Source organism: Armigeres subalbatus, chromosome 2, assembly GCF_024139115.2.
Source record: "Armigeres subalbatus isolate Guangzhou_Male chromosome 2, GZ_Asu_2, whole genome shotgun sequence".
Lineage (NCBI taxonomy): Eukaryota > Metazoa > Arthropoda > Insecta > Diptera > Culicidae > Armigeres > Armigeres subalbatus.
Window position 1 is genome coordinate 50,028,488 of NC_085140.1, and position 15,157 is coordinate 50,043,644.

Consider the following 15,157-nt stretch of genomic DNA (forward strand, 5'->3'; position numbering starts at 1 on the left):
AGTGGTGATATTTCGTTGCCGGAAAACTCATGAGGCAAAACGCCTTTTAGCAGGCAGCTCTTAGGGAACAACGTACCATGCGTCGGCACATCAGCATTCTGGTATCGACAGTGCGTGGAGACGCGAGTACATTGTAGGATAGTTCCACTAGGGCGTTTTGCCTTGCCGAAATGTTAGATGTTTCATCAAAATGTGGAAAATTTCAGTTTTTCCTACATTCCTATCTATTATTTTGACACTTTTTTCGCCTAATCCACATAATTTCCCGTCTAGTTTTATTAAGGCTATCTCAAACATAGTAAATATAAGTGAATACCCGAAAGTCGTTTTGCCCCGGGGGGGCGTTTTGGGGCCTCTTCCCCTACCTTTTCAAACATCAAGATCAAATAATTTCGGAAATTTCCAAATCAGACGAAAAACGCCAGTAACTAATCGATTTGGATGTCGAGAATTATACAAATGCAACACATGAGCGTCGCAAATACAAAAGACTTTTTCTAATTTTGTCGTCCGGTAAATCAACACAAAAGTATCTTTTTAACGTTTTGTTTAATGCGAATGGTAGACCTATACGGCTTCTTGATCTAGTTTTCGTCAGTGATTGTTTGAAGCCCCCGCTGCCATTTTGAGAATCGACTCTCACCACAAGCCGTTTGTTTTGACGTTTGAATATTCCTCAAGATACTTGCAACTTCCACAGTCATATTCGGCTTCACTAGGGGCCTTCCTTAGTCGTGCGGTGAGATGCTCGACTACAAAGCAAGACCATGTTGAAGGTGGCTGGGTTCCGTTTCCGGTCCGGTCTAGAAAAATTTCGGGTTGGAAATTTTCTCGATTTTCCGCATAAAAGTATCATCGTGTTCGCCTCATGATATAACGAATACAAAAATGGAAATTTGGCTTAGACACCTTGCAGTTAATAACTGTAGAAGCGCTGAATGAACTGCGAGGCGGCAATGTGATGCAATGCCAATAAGAAGAATGTTGTTCAACATGCGGAAGCTGAGTATAACAGTTCGCATGAAGTCCAATTTCGCGAATTTATGTATCGAAATGTATCGAAACTTTGGACAGAACCCATCGAGAAATCGATGATTGAATATTTGTTTATAAAATCGCATACTGCCAAGGTGTAATACACGAGAAAGTCTGTTTTTGTAAACTGCTGAGCATGACTATTGGGGCAATAAATCCAAAATGATTACCAGCGTGCTACAATGGGATGCATCCCTAGTAGCACAATTCTGACTGATTTGGTTGCAGCCACTGTAATGTGACTCGATATGGTCGCACATAAGTCACAGTAACTTGTCTATGAAAAGTGTGCCTCTCGGGATATGGGCGATGTTCTCAAATTTCTGGTAATGTACCGGAAATAACCATAATTTTTACATTTATGTGCAAAATCGACTGATCCATTTTTAAAACGTTGTCCTACTTGAAACGAATGGCTTCTGACGATAACTCCATGAGGATATTTTTTCACAGAATTGAGGAATAAAAATTTCATTTCGAGCATATCACCACCAAGCTAAAAAGGATTGGACACGAACATAAGCGAGGAAGTGCTATAAAAACACCTCTGGCTGAGTATGTGGTACTTACCAACTGCATGCGGAGCGTGAACGTGTGCAATTTGCCACGTTAGGTACCTAACGTGTTGCTTCAGCTCATAGGAAATCGGTTGATGAAAAAAGATATAACCGCAGCACAACGTACGTACCGGTGTGCATCGTTTCAAACCGAAGTACGATGTCGTTTTACAGCGATCATGTCGAGATAATTGCGAATTGAAATTTAATTTTATGAGGCTAGCAATAAACCAGGCGAAATGATTCACTTGAGAGTAGACACCCAGACACGATGTAGAACCGGGACGTGTCTGCATGGGTTTTAGGTCGAGAAGGGGAACCTGGTGGTGTAAAGTATACAAACGATGGGTTACATACATTTTTCGTCGTTTTGCTTTTTTCTCCGATTGGGGTCTTGAAAAAATGGGGTAAGATTGGAGCCCGTTGGAAAATTTCTTAGGATGGAACTCATTCATGTTCGCTCCATGGACCACAGAAGATGCACAAGATGTTTTCGCTTATAGGGTAACCGTATCCTTAGTGGAGGTAGCACCAATAGTGGAGGTAGTGAGGTTTTATTAAGATTTATCATAATTATACACTTTATGATGGTTTCACTTGATGCGACGTGCTTAAAATATCCTGTCAAATACAATTTATTCTAAGATTTCCTCCGAAAAACTAATAAATACAATGATTTTCCTTAATAAAATTGACTCCCTTGGACCTATAGTGGTGCAACTGTACCAATAGTGGCGAGTCTCATAAGAAATCCATGGATACCACCACTTTGCGGATCCAAAATTAATTTTTACCGCCACTAAAGGAACAGTGAACCCATTAGTGGTGCAAGCGATATTTGATAGTTATTGAGGTTAAATTACATCAATCTCATTTCTGTTACTAAATTTATTAGTTTATCTATTGGCTAACATGTTAAAACTTCAAATTTCCCATAATTATCAATTTAAAATAAATATTTTCTTTTGTGGATCTACTAATACCTCCACTATTGGTACCGTTACCCTATGTCCAACTTAATGACCTCAACTATTATTCTATGATTCCAACCGTCTTTGGCTTATCTCTTCTTATAAGATATGGCACCCGTCGCTGAACATCTCTACTTCTTTACTGATTTTAACGTCCCATTTCGAAAACGACCGCATTTAGTACCATTCTAGCGAAAATAGGACAAACTGGCTTGATAATTTTCGACGTTATCTGAACAAGCAGTCGCATTTAAATATTTCGTTCCATGGTACACTAATACAGTCAACTCTCTACAACTCGTTGTTCCACATTTCGATATCTCTCCCTATGTCGATGGTTTTCTCGATTCTTTCAGTCCACATAAATTGTTGCTTTCTACATATTGATATCGCTCTATCTTTATGTATTTATTTATTTATTCAGACTAAGGCCGGAGTGGCCTGTGCAGTACCCAAAAGTCTTCTCCATTCACCTCGGTCCATGGCTGCATGTCGCCAACCACGCAGTCTGCGGCGGGTCCGCAAATCGTCCTCCACCTGATCGATCCACCTTGCCCGCTATGCACCTCGTCTTTTTGTTCCCGTCGGATCGTTGTCGAGAACCATTTTCACCGGATTACTGTCCAACATTCTGGCTACGTGCCTGGCCCACCGCAGTCTTCCGATTTTCGCGGTGTGGACGATGGATGGTTCACCCAACGGCTGATGTAACTCGTGGTTCATTCGCCTCCTCCACGTACCGTCAGCCATCTACACCCCACCATGTATGGTACGCAGACCTGACACGCCGGCCCTCTGACGAGACAGGAGGTTTGCGCAGGCCCAATAAGCCGCCTTTTAAAACAACCATTACTAGCGACATAGAAGATAATACGACTCGATACAATCGGCAACGACTAGGCCGCGAATATAGGATCACGATTGGAAGCTTGGAACATGGAACTTCAAGTCACTAGGCTTCGCAGGTTGTGACAGGATAATCTACGATGAATTACATCTCCGCAACTTCGACGTCGTGGAGGAAGTTTTGCCGCAGAAGTGGATGGAAGGTGTCGTGTGTCCCATCTACAAAAAGGGCTATAAGCTGGATTGTAGCAACTACCGCGCAATCACATTGCTGAATGCCGCTTACAAGGTACTCTCCAAAATTTTATGCCGTCCACTAGCACCAATTGCAAGGGAGTTCGTGGGGCAGTACCAGGCGGGTTTTATGGCGAACGCTCCACTACGAACCAGGTGTTCGTCATTCGCCAAGTACTGCAGAAATTCCGCGAATACAACGTGCCCACACATTATCTATTCATCGACTTCAAAGCCGCATATGATACAATCGATCGGGACCTGCTATGGCAGCTAATGCATGAACACGGATTTCCGGATAAACTGACACGGTTGATCAAAGCGACGATGGATCGGGTGATGTGCGTAGTTCGAGTTTCAGAGGCATTCTTAAGTCCCTTCGAAACCCGCAGAGGGTTACGGCAAGGTGATGGTCTTTCGTGTCTGCTATTCAACATCGCTTTGGAAGGGGTAATGCGAAGAGCAGGGATTAACACGAGTGGTACAATTTTCAATAAGTCCGTCCAGCTATTTGGCTTCGTCGACGACATAGATATTATGGGACGTAACTTTGAGAAGATGGAGGAAGCCTACATCAGACTGAAGAGGGAAGCCAAGCGGATCGGACTAGTCATCAACACGTTGAAGACGAAGTTCATGATAGGAAGAGGTTCAAGAGAAGACAATGTGAGCCACCCACCGCGAGTTGGCATCGGTGGTGACGAAATCGAGGTGGTAGAAGAATTTGTGTACTTGGGCTCACTGGTGACTGCCGAAAATGATACCAGCAGAGAAATTCAGAGACGTATGGTGGCTGGAAATCGTACATACTTTGGACTCCGCAAGACGCTCCGATCGAATAGAGTTCGCCGCCGTACCAAACTGACAATCTACAAAACGCTCATTAGACCGGTAGTCCTCTACGGGCACGATATCTGGACGATGCTCGTGGAGGACCAACACGCACTCGGAGTTTTCGAAAGGAAAGTGCTGCGTACCATCTATGGTGGGGTGCAGATGGCGGACGGTACGTGGAGGAGGCGAATGAACCACGAGTTGCATCAGCTGTTGGGAGAACCATCCATCGTTCACACCGCGAAAATCGGACGACTGTGGTGGGCCGGGCACGTAGCCAGAATGTCGGACAATAACCCGGTCCGACGATCCGACGGGTACAAGAAGGCGAGGTGCGCAGCGGGCAAGGTGGATCGATCAGGTGGAAGATGACTTGCGGGCCCTCCGTAGACTGCGTGGTTGGCGACGTGTAGCCATGGACCGAGCCGAATGGAGAAGACTCTTATATACCGCACAGGCCACTTCAGCCTTAGTCTGAATAAATAAATAATAAACATCCGAGTGGAGACACTTTCTCACAAATAGACCACGTGCTGATCGACGGACGATATTTCTTGGATGTTATAGATGTATGTTCCTTCGGAGGTCCGAACATCGACTATCTTGAAGTTGCGAAAAAATCGGGCGTGACTTTCCAGCGTCACGAATTCACGAAACAACAGAACGATGCGTTTCAATATCCAACGCTTGTCAGTAGAAGGAGTTACTGAACAGTACCACCAGAAGCTGGACGAGCGGATAGGAGATGCCACTGGATCTGGCGACGTCAACAGATTGTGGGAAAATATCCACGAAGCTGTGACTACAACAGTGCAGGAAGTGTTAGGCACTGCACAGCGACGCCAACGAAATGGTTGGTTTGATGAGGAGTGCCAGCGACCCTAGCAGCACACATGTTTCACATAGGTTAGTGCAGCTCATATATGACCAGATTCAGTCACAATGAAGTTGCTGTAACCAGTTACGTCTGATTTGTGCTGCTCGGGGAGTGACGGGCGAGAAAAATGTTGCTAGAAGTCGAATGCTAGTGGCTCGTAACCGTTCCAACAAAGAGCGATACAATGTAGCAAAGGCAGAAGAGCATCGAATCCACCGCAGAAAAAAAGCAACACGAAGAGAGTGTGATAGCCTAAGCGCAAGAGAACATGGATAGAAACAATATGCGGAGGTTTTACGCAACTGACAATGGCGCACGGCATAAGACTGCGCCAGTGCCCGCCATGTGCAATGACCGAGAGAGGAATTTGCTGACAGACAGGACTATGGTGGCAGCCAGGTGGAAGGAGCACTTCGAAGATTTGTTGAACGGTGAAAATGAAGGACTGAAGGTGTATTAAGGAGCAGGATGGACATAGTCGGCGATGGTCAAGCTGTGGAACCACCAACGCTGGACGAGGTTAAGAAGGCTTTGAACGAGCTGAAAAACAGTAAAGCTGCTGGGAAGGACCAGACCCGGTCGAGCTTCTGAAACACGGAAGAGAGCAGCTGCATCAATCAATCTACCACATTACCCAGAAAATATGGGAGGATGAGGAACTGCCTGCCAGCTGGTTGGATGGCCTCATATGCCCAATCTATAAGAAAAGGCAACGACTAGAGTGTGTCAATTACAGAGGGATTACTCTTCTGAACTCGGCGTACAAAATCCTGTCACGTATCCTGTTTAACAGACTGAGACCGCTCGAGGAGTCCTTCGTCGGCGAATACCAAGCAGATTTTCGCGAGGGCCGATCAACGACGGATCAGAAGGTTTTAACACCTCAGTTATTAAGGTTAAAAGACTATTATTCTTCCATTTACTTCCACTATTCACTTTTTATGGAAACTTCTTCAGTGTTTGTTATCGAAAAAAAAAAATCACTTCAGTTATTGACATTACTTAGTAATTCCTCAGTAGCTTGGCAGACACTTCAACACATGCGACTAAGTCTTCATTTGGAGCTTCAACAGATACGAACTTCGACATGGTTCAGAGAATTTTTCACTCATATAACTTGTATCTGGTCACCACTGCAATGTTTTCCTCGATTCTAGAAATTAAATCACTCCTACCACTTTAATTCCTGTTATGAAATGTTTTGATAAATTTGTAGAGCATTTTGTATCATGCGATTTCATTGAAACTTGGTATGTCCTACACCTAAATGTTTTTTATTAACATTTACGCCATGTAATATTTTTTTAAATTCTATAAATCCGTTTAAGTCTGTCGCAGGTTGCCGTTGTCGTTGTTATCAAACACCATATCATTTGCAGAGACGTGTGAGAGGTTTATTAAGGTTGTTCCTGCGAAGTTTTTCGTCGGTTTTCTTCGAAGTTCCATCATTTTTTAGCTTTACGAGATTTTATTCGACTACTGCATTTGACAGAAGTCGCCAGTGTGAGGTTATTCCATGCATTAGGGGATTATGATTAGAACGTTGTTATTTTTCGATTTACTTTGAATAAGTTAAAAGTAAAAAGTTACGTTAAAAAGTTAAAAGTAAAAAGAATACGTTAAAAGTTAAAAGTAAAAAGTTAATGCAAGTGATTCTATTACAAAGAAAAGATTCAAAATATTTCACGAAAATGATAAAATGTTTTCAATAAGTTGTGTTTGACCGGGAAAATCGAGGTAACGATTCCAGACACGAAAAATTTGGAGCTGTTGTAAGTAAAAATGGTATAATTTTATCGTCTTATGGGTTTTCGATTGTTTTCATTGCTTTGGTTTCTTTTCTTCTCGTTCCAGAGGGCGAGTAATGGCGCTTGAATCTAGGCGTATATATACCCTGATGAAAATAGATGTTCGTCATGTTTTCATAGTAATATGAATTCACACGAATACTTTTGTCCATCAATGTATAAGCCAGGGCACTAGACTAAAAACTGTGTCCCATCACAAGACGTTAAGGACTCATTAAGATCATTAATCATCTTAGCTAGACTCACCATCTGTTCATTGATTTTAAAGCAGCGTGCGATTCAGTGTGGAGAAATTAGCTGTGGCAAATAATGTCCGAACATGGTTTTCCGGCGAAACTGATTAGACTGATACGTGCAACGCTGGATGGCTCGAAATCAAGTATTCGGATTGCAGACGAAGTGTCAATCTCGTTTGTGACCTTAGACGCAGGGTGATGCACTTTCAAATTTATTGTTCAACATTGCACTCGAAGGCGCTATTAGGAGATCTGGCGTGCAGAGGAAAGGCACTATCATCACACGGTCGCATATGCTCCTGGGCTTTGCGAACGACATCGACCTCATTGGAATCGATCGCAGAGCAGTATTGGAGGCTTTTGTCCCACTGAAAAAGGAGACGGCGAGGATAGGCTTAACCATCTACTCTACCAAGGCAAAGTACATGGTGGCAGGTAGATATAGAGGAAGGCCTAGTGGTGTTGGTGCAGAGGTAGTGCTTGATGGGGATGTGTTGGAAGTTGTTGAAGAATTTGTTCACCTTGGAACGCTTGTGACATGTGACAATGACGTTTCCCGTGAAGTGAAAAGACGTATTGCTGCTGTAAATAGGGCCTTTTACGGATTACGTAACCAGCTTAGGTCCCACAACATGAAGGCGGAAACGAAATTTGCTATACACAAAACTCTGATTCTACCAGTGTCCCTTTATAGACATGAAGCATGGACATTAAAAGAGGTGAAGCGGAGAGCTTTCGGGGTTTTCGAGCGAAAAGTGCTACGCACAATACTCGGAGGGAAACTAGAAAATGGTGTGTGGTGCAGACGCATGAATCATGTGGTGTATCAAGTATACAAAGATGAAAATATTGTGAATCGTATAAAATACGGCAGACTTCAGTGGACTGGTCACTTGTTGCGAATGTCGGGAGAAAGAATAGCGAAAACAATATTCAACAGAGAACCAGATAGGGGCCGGTGACTTTGTGGAAGGCCACGAACACGTTGGCTGCACGCGGTGGAATCGGACATGGGGAACCTAAACGTTTGGGGAAACTGGAGGAACATTGCCCAAGACCGACGATTATGGAGCTCTACAATATGCCATGCATATGTATCGACGCTGTAGCCAACCAGGTATACAGGTAGGTATCCTGGAGGAAGTTTCTTAGGAATTTCTAAAAAACTCGAAAGGAGTTTTCAAAAAAGAATTTTCTTAGAACTGCTTCTTTTAATTTTCGACAGAATGTCTTGGGGAATCTACAAAGGAATTTCTGGATTTATAAGTAAGTAATTTCCAGCGTATTTTCAGGAAAAAACCCATAGAGTAAATTTCGAAAAAAATACTTGGAGGAATGTCCAAAGAAATGTTTGAACAAATTTAATGTCGAAAATGCCTTCAGGAGTTTCGTTGTCACTCTCGTTAGCAATTCGTTCGGAAACTCCTAAGGAAATTCCTAAAATTTTGTCCTAGGTTTGTGGAAAGGGTTTTTGCTGGTAATTCCGGAAGAATTACTGGAGAAATTTCCGAGGGAATGCAATTTCCGATGGTGTCCGAGAGAATACATTAGACGATTGCATTGCGCTTTATAGACGATTAAAGCTAATAAAAATTTCGTACTATTTGAATATGGCTGACATTTTTTCAATTGATTTATCGCTTGACTGATTAACGCTTTCATTTGTAGTTCTTACCATTGACGCCTAATTATAAATGAACCAATAAGGCCAAGAATGCTGGTGCCCACCATTACTAGAGCTCTGGTACCGTCAGTGACGATTTCTACCAACAAGGTATCTAATTTGTATTCAGCATAAGAATGAGTAAAGTAAATCAAAATGCAGTAATAATAAAACACGAATAAAACTCAATATTGATAAACTCTAAATCTTCCACAAAGTAGCGAATTTTACCGATAACAACAGCATTTAATCGCTGCAAAAGGATCGTTCCGCAAATAAGGTGCTAAATTGTGATGCAGTCTCCTTTGCTCCTTCTTATCTCACGCTGATCTGGCAGGATATTTCTGGCAGCACAAAACAGCGTGCCCGGCATTCGGGCGTCGGAGTTTGCTCTAGGACTTTTCCTTCTAGGACTTTCTCGGTAGGAAAACCCAACCCGGTGGGTGGTCCCAAGGTAGCACCTCGCGGTATCTTCATATCGTGCTAAGAGATAAATAAAAATTAAAGATATAAAAGCGATAAAAAAGCAAATCTCAAGGAAGCTTTGGCAGCAGCCAGCTAAACGCTCCGGTCGTACGTTGACTATGTGGGTATATCTGATATAGGTACTAAAGCGCATTATTGTATCGTGCGGTTGCAGCAGCCGAGTTTGCAGATCCGCGCTCCAAAACAGCGAAACTCCAATCCCAACACAGATATAACTTTTGCACCGGGGAGCATTAAATTAAAAGCTCGTATTGATTTATGAGTGAATGGTGCTAGGATTTTTCCCTCTCGGTTGAATCCGTGCGGCGTGGCGCAGCGAATGGATACAGCCATCCAAGACCATCGGCGGAGATCGGCTGGCCTGGTCGGTGTTGTCGAAAGGGTAGTGCTTTGTCTGTTAGCAGTTTATCTGTGTCCGAAATACACTGACTGCTGCAGTCAGTTGGCACTAGAAGGAGTAAACTTTATTGATTGTTTAGCGAAAAAATATCAGTTTATTTGCCATAGCAATGAGTTATGCCACCCGGCAATACCGGGGAGACCGGACGGAGGCTCACAAATCCACACTCCGGTTTGTCGCTGCAGCAGCAGCGGTGAAGGATGCGGAGGAAAATCCGTAAATAGATTGCGGTCGGTCAGCGATTTGTGGCGCGCCAACCAGTCAGTGTGTGTTTTCTGGGCACGTGCCTTTCACTTCTCCTCACCTTTGCTGTCTGACCCCACACACCGTGAACGATGGTTTGGAGCTGTTGTAACTACAAGTTGTAATTCCCATGATATTTTTTGCTGGTCGTTGGTGAACGTAATTGAACAATTTACAGTTGCACAGAACATTCTCCGAACTATCGAAGACACATAATTTAATCAAACTCTGGGAAATGGAATCAAGAATGTAATGTTGACGACATAACTTCCTTTGAATATTATTTACAGATTTTAAGAAGGAGTTGACCAATTCATAGTTTGATTTGGATGACTGGGACTCGACATTTAACATCAGCTTCAAATTAAATCAATCAATTTTATAGCCGATTGGTAAGTTCCACCAGATGAAGATTAAAAAGTTTTGTTTTGTTTTCTTTCGGTCGCTGAGTTCTGACTGACTGCCGCAATCATCAAAGATTGCAAAAATCTTCTTCATTGTTTGACTGATCAATTATTTCTTACGTACAACGACAAAACTGAACGATTTTTCCAAGTAGTCTTAAAAGGTCTCCCCAGTGATGATAAATCACTGGATAAAATTTTCCAATTACTTGTCCTATTTGTACCAGTCCAAGTAATTTAAAATGTTCTGAAAACTCTGATGTGAATATTATGTGGAAGATTATGAATTGAAAAATTTATGGAAAGGGGGCACCATATTCCTTTGATGGGACTCGAACCCACGACTCTCAGTACGCTAGATGTGTACTATACACATGTGGAAGTGTTGGCTTGATAAATGGATTGTGAATGATTCGACTATCATTAGACTTCGTTTTAATGGATTTAAGTATTATTTTGAAAATTTTAAATTGGAATGCCCGCTCTTTAAAGGGTAAGGAAGATTAATTATTCAACTTCTCAAGAGTTCGTAATGTGCATATTGCCATTATAACTAAAACATATTTAAAACCTGGACTCTTCATCAAATGAAACCCACATTATTTTATCTGCAGAAATGATCGTCTTGACAGTAATTAATAGACGAATAAATCATAAACATTATTTTCTTTTTTCGGAACCATAGTTTTTGAAACCTTGGGAGTTTCTGATGAAATAAATTTTATACAATTCTCTTTTATTGCTTCCTACTTGCTTTTCCAGTGCAATGGGCAGCAAAGGAATTTGTTGAGAGCTGATCTTCAAATTCTAACTCGCATCAAATCCATTTTTTTTTTCATAATTGGTGACTTCAATGCCAAACACCGTTCATGGAATAATGCTCAAAGCAATTCTAACGGGAACATTTTATTTGAAGGTTGTTCTGCTGGGTATTATACTATTCAATATACAAATGGACCAACTTTATGAAAACTCATATGTGAATATGTACGTTATGTGGAAGATATTGATTTGGAAAATGTATTGGAGGTAACCACTTTCCCTTCGATGGGACTCGAAGAATGTGTATAGCCGCCAGACATTCTAAATCTCGGGTACTTATTCAAAAGGACGTATGTGATTTTGTAAACAAAGATTCAAACGACGATTTGTCCAATCTGATAGTACTCCCACGCAAACCATCACCACAGGCAGGTAGGGCGAGCCTTTGGCTACCCGTTGGTGGTGTTGGTTTGCGTGGGAGAGCCATCAGATTGGCCAAATCGACGATTGAATCTTTGTTTACAAAATCACATACGTCCTTTTGAATAAGTACCCGAGAAATACTCACGCTCCTCTAATGTGAACGTGAACTATACACATGTGGTAGTGTTGGCTTGAGAAATGGATTGCGAGTGATTTGACTATGCGTCCAATTTGGGAATCTCGAGCTCGTTCAGTAGCCGCTAGGTTGCGAAGGCCGACGGAGGTCCTTCGTAGCTTAGTTGGTTAAAGCACCAGTCTAGCGTACTGTAGGGTCATGGGTTCGAGTCCCATCGAAGGGAAAGTGGTTACCTCCAATACATTTTCCAAATCAATATCTTCCACATAACGTACATATTCACATATGAGTTTTCATAACATTGTAAATTAACGTCCAAGTCGGGTGGTTTAATCCCCGGAAATAGGCAATTACCTTTGATTGAACTGGACCAACTTGTTTTTCATCCAATCGAAATCCTTCGACAATCAATTAAGTCAGCTGTGTGGAAAATTGGTAACTCATGCTGACCTCGACTCTGCTTACCTTCCTGTGACGTTTTAAATCTCACAAGAAGTTATTAATAGTCCAATCAACTTTACTTTTAATTATCATAGAGTTGATTAGGATTTATATAAAACATTATAGCGATAAAATTTTTGATGCTGACATTCTCATCGATACCAAAAGTGATATGGATAATGTTCTCGTATCTTTGACACATTTAATTGTCGAAGCCCCTAAGCCAGTGGCATTGCAACTCCTAAATATGAAGTTAAATTCAACTCCGTTATTATTGACGACGATCTCTTGCTACTGATCCGTCTAAAAAATCATAAGGTTTGTGTACATAATACGACCGTCCGACGTAAACTACGTAAAATAGTTTGGTGCTCTGAGGAATGTAGTGCCATTATGCATGAACATTACAAGATAAATCTTTTGATTTCTTCTGTCACTAAACAAGAAATTTGTTGGATAATACAATATACGACATTTGCACTTAAAAAAGTAACTTATATTTTCGTAATTCATTAAATAACAACAAAACATAACTCATAATTGTTTATTGAATTTATCGAACAATCGTCAAAATGAGCTTAACTTTTGATATTTTCATTTTGTCAGGTGAAATAACATTATTTACTATATTCTTAATGGTTGAATAAGTTCTGACTTGAAGATACTTACCATCGAATCGCTCGAGACGCACACTGCTGAATAAATTTTCTGCAGTCACCACTCGCCGAAGTGCGGTTGTGATTTTGCTACTGTCGTTGCCAAGCTATTATGTTTTGCACTTTGAAGAAAATTTGTCTCTGATCAGCGGAATCTTTAAGATTGACAGAATCCAACCGTCTAAGACGAGTTAAGTATTCTCTATTTAATTTAATTCCATCAATTATTTCGATATCTTTGCAGATACTGCGATACGTTACATTCCACTAAAAAGAGCCTAAAATATTTTTTCTGATTGACAGAATGTTTTGAGAAAATTTCTTCGGCTGATACTGATGTCATCGTCACCCACGCGATTATTAGGGGAACTGTTCCATTTTCCATCGCACTGAACATATATTCATCTCATCGCAAAACAAAGAAATAGGGTATCCAACTTGATTTGGACCCCAACACATTTTGGACACTCCTGACGACATTTTTCTGATTTCTGAACTAAAACCAATGCCGCTGCTTATTCCCCCATTGCCTTTAGGAAATTAATATTGTTCAGCATCTGTTTCACTGGTTTCCCGTGCGAAAAAGCGATATTTATATGAAATTTCGAGGTTTTTAGTTTGTTCGAGAAGGCGAGCGTTACAATGCGTTACGCTTAAAAGTATAAATCACTGAAAATCTCAGAACGTACACAATAAGTTTTTGTCGAAATTGTGAATTTAAAACGCAGGAATCTTCTTATTGATGCATTCCAATCGAAAGATAAGACTTGGCTTCGGCTCAATTGACCAGGGTAAATTAGAAATTCGACTTTGAAGAGACTAAATAGGGGGTGTCCAAAATGTGTACATTTGGGGGTCCAAAATATGTGGCACTGTCCAAAACGAAGTTATTTTCATTTCAGAAAATGGCAAATTTCACTGATTTATCAATAACTGGAGCGCATTTCGAATTTCTACTTCGTAAATAAGACTTTCATCTTTGAAATGGTGTCATTTCCGTCCATATCGAACCTATATTTCAATACATACACTCAGCGAACTGGACTATCGAAATTCATAACTGGCGCCTTATGAATCTTCGACTGATTATTCCACCAACAGTGCTTCTTATACGCAGTTACCTTCCAGAGTAATCAAGCGTCAATGAGCGTGTGGTCTACATACCGGCCTCTTAACTCCGACGTCCATGGTTCGAACCCAGTCTGCCGCACTTCACTTTTTTTCAAATGAAAATCATCATTCATAAGGTAACATTTTGAAATTCATACTCGTCGCTTCTTTTTTCTAACACGCGTGCATACTGCTGAAAAAAATCACAAAAATAAGAATCAAACCAAATTCCTTTTTATTGCCTTGTTTTTGATGGGATGGAAATAGGAGCTATGGGATGAAGTGCCAAACCGTTCTCCTACATCGTCTCCCTTGGACGCGCGCTTGTGATTCAGCGTGTGAATAAATTAAATTGACGCCAAGAATTTGCCGGTCATTAGCAACAGCACTTTGGAAAATCCTCTCTGCTTAACTTTCCTCCAAAAATAATGGTGGTCCTGCAAATAATCGGTTTATTTTCAATGTCTCAAATAACAATCAGCAACCACCGCCGCTGTCGCTGGGATCGCTACCCGACGCCATGTTCTACTATCCTGATTTTTTGCTTTTTTTTCCCTCGCAAGTGGTTGATGAAGGCGGTTGTGATCGTTGCGCTCCGCACAAATTTAAATTTTATTTTTTCGTCGCGTAACCATTCGTGCAGTATTGCATCGTCTTACGCAACGTACACACCAGTCAAGCAGTTCGACGAACATTGACTCCACCCCCAAGAAAACGCTTCGGTTGCTGCTTTGTTTGAACGTGTGTGAAGTTGTTCGAACAACAATTTGACAGTTGGCGGCTCGGTTGGAAAAAATAAAACGGTTTGATTTTGGTTTGAGTTGTCGGGGGTGGAGTCAAGGTTCGCCGAACATGTTTGAGCATTTGTAGTGAAGTTGCACAAACCCCCATATATTTTTTGATGGTTGGTGCTCAAGTTGGCGCTTCGGTCGTTCGTGTGTGATATTGTTGGTCGAATAAATTGATTGTTCGTGTCGCTGTTGATAAAACTTGATGGATGTTTGAACAAACGAGAGGTGGAGTCAATGTTGGTCA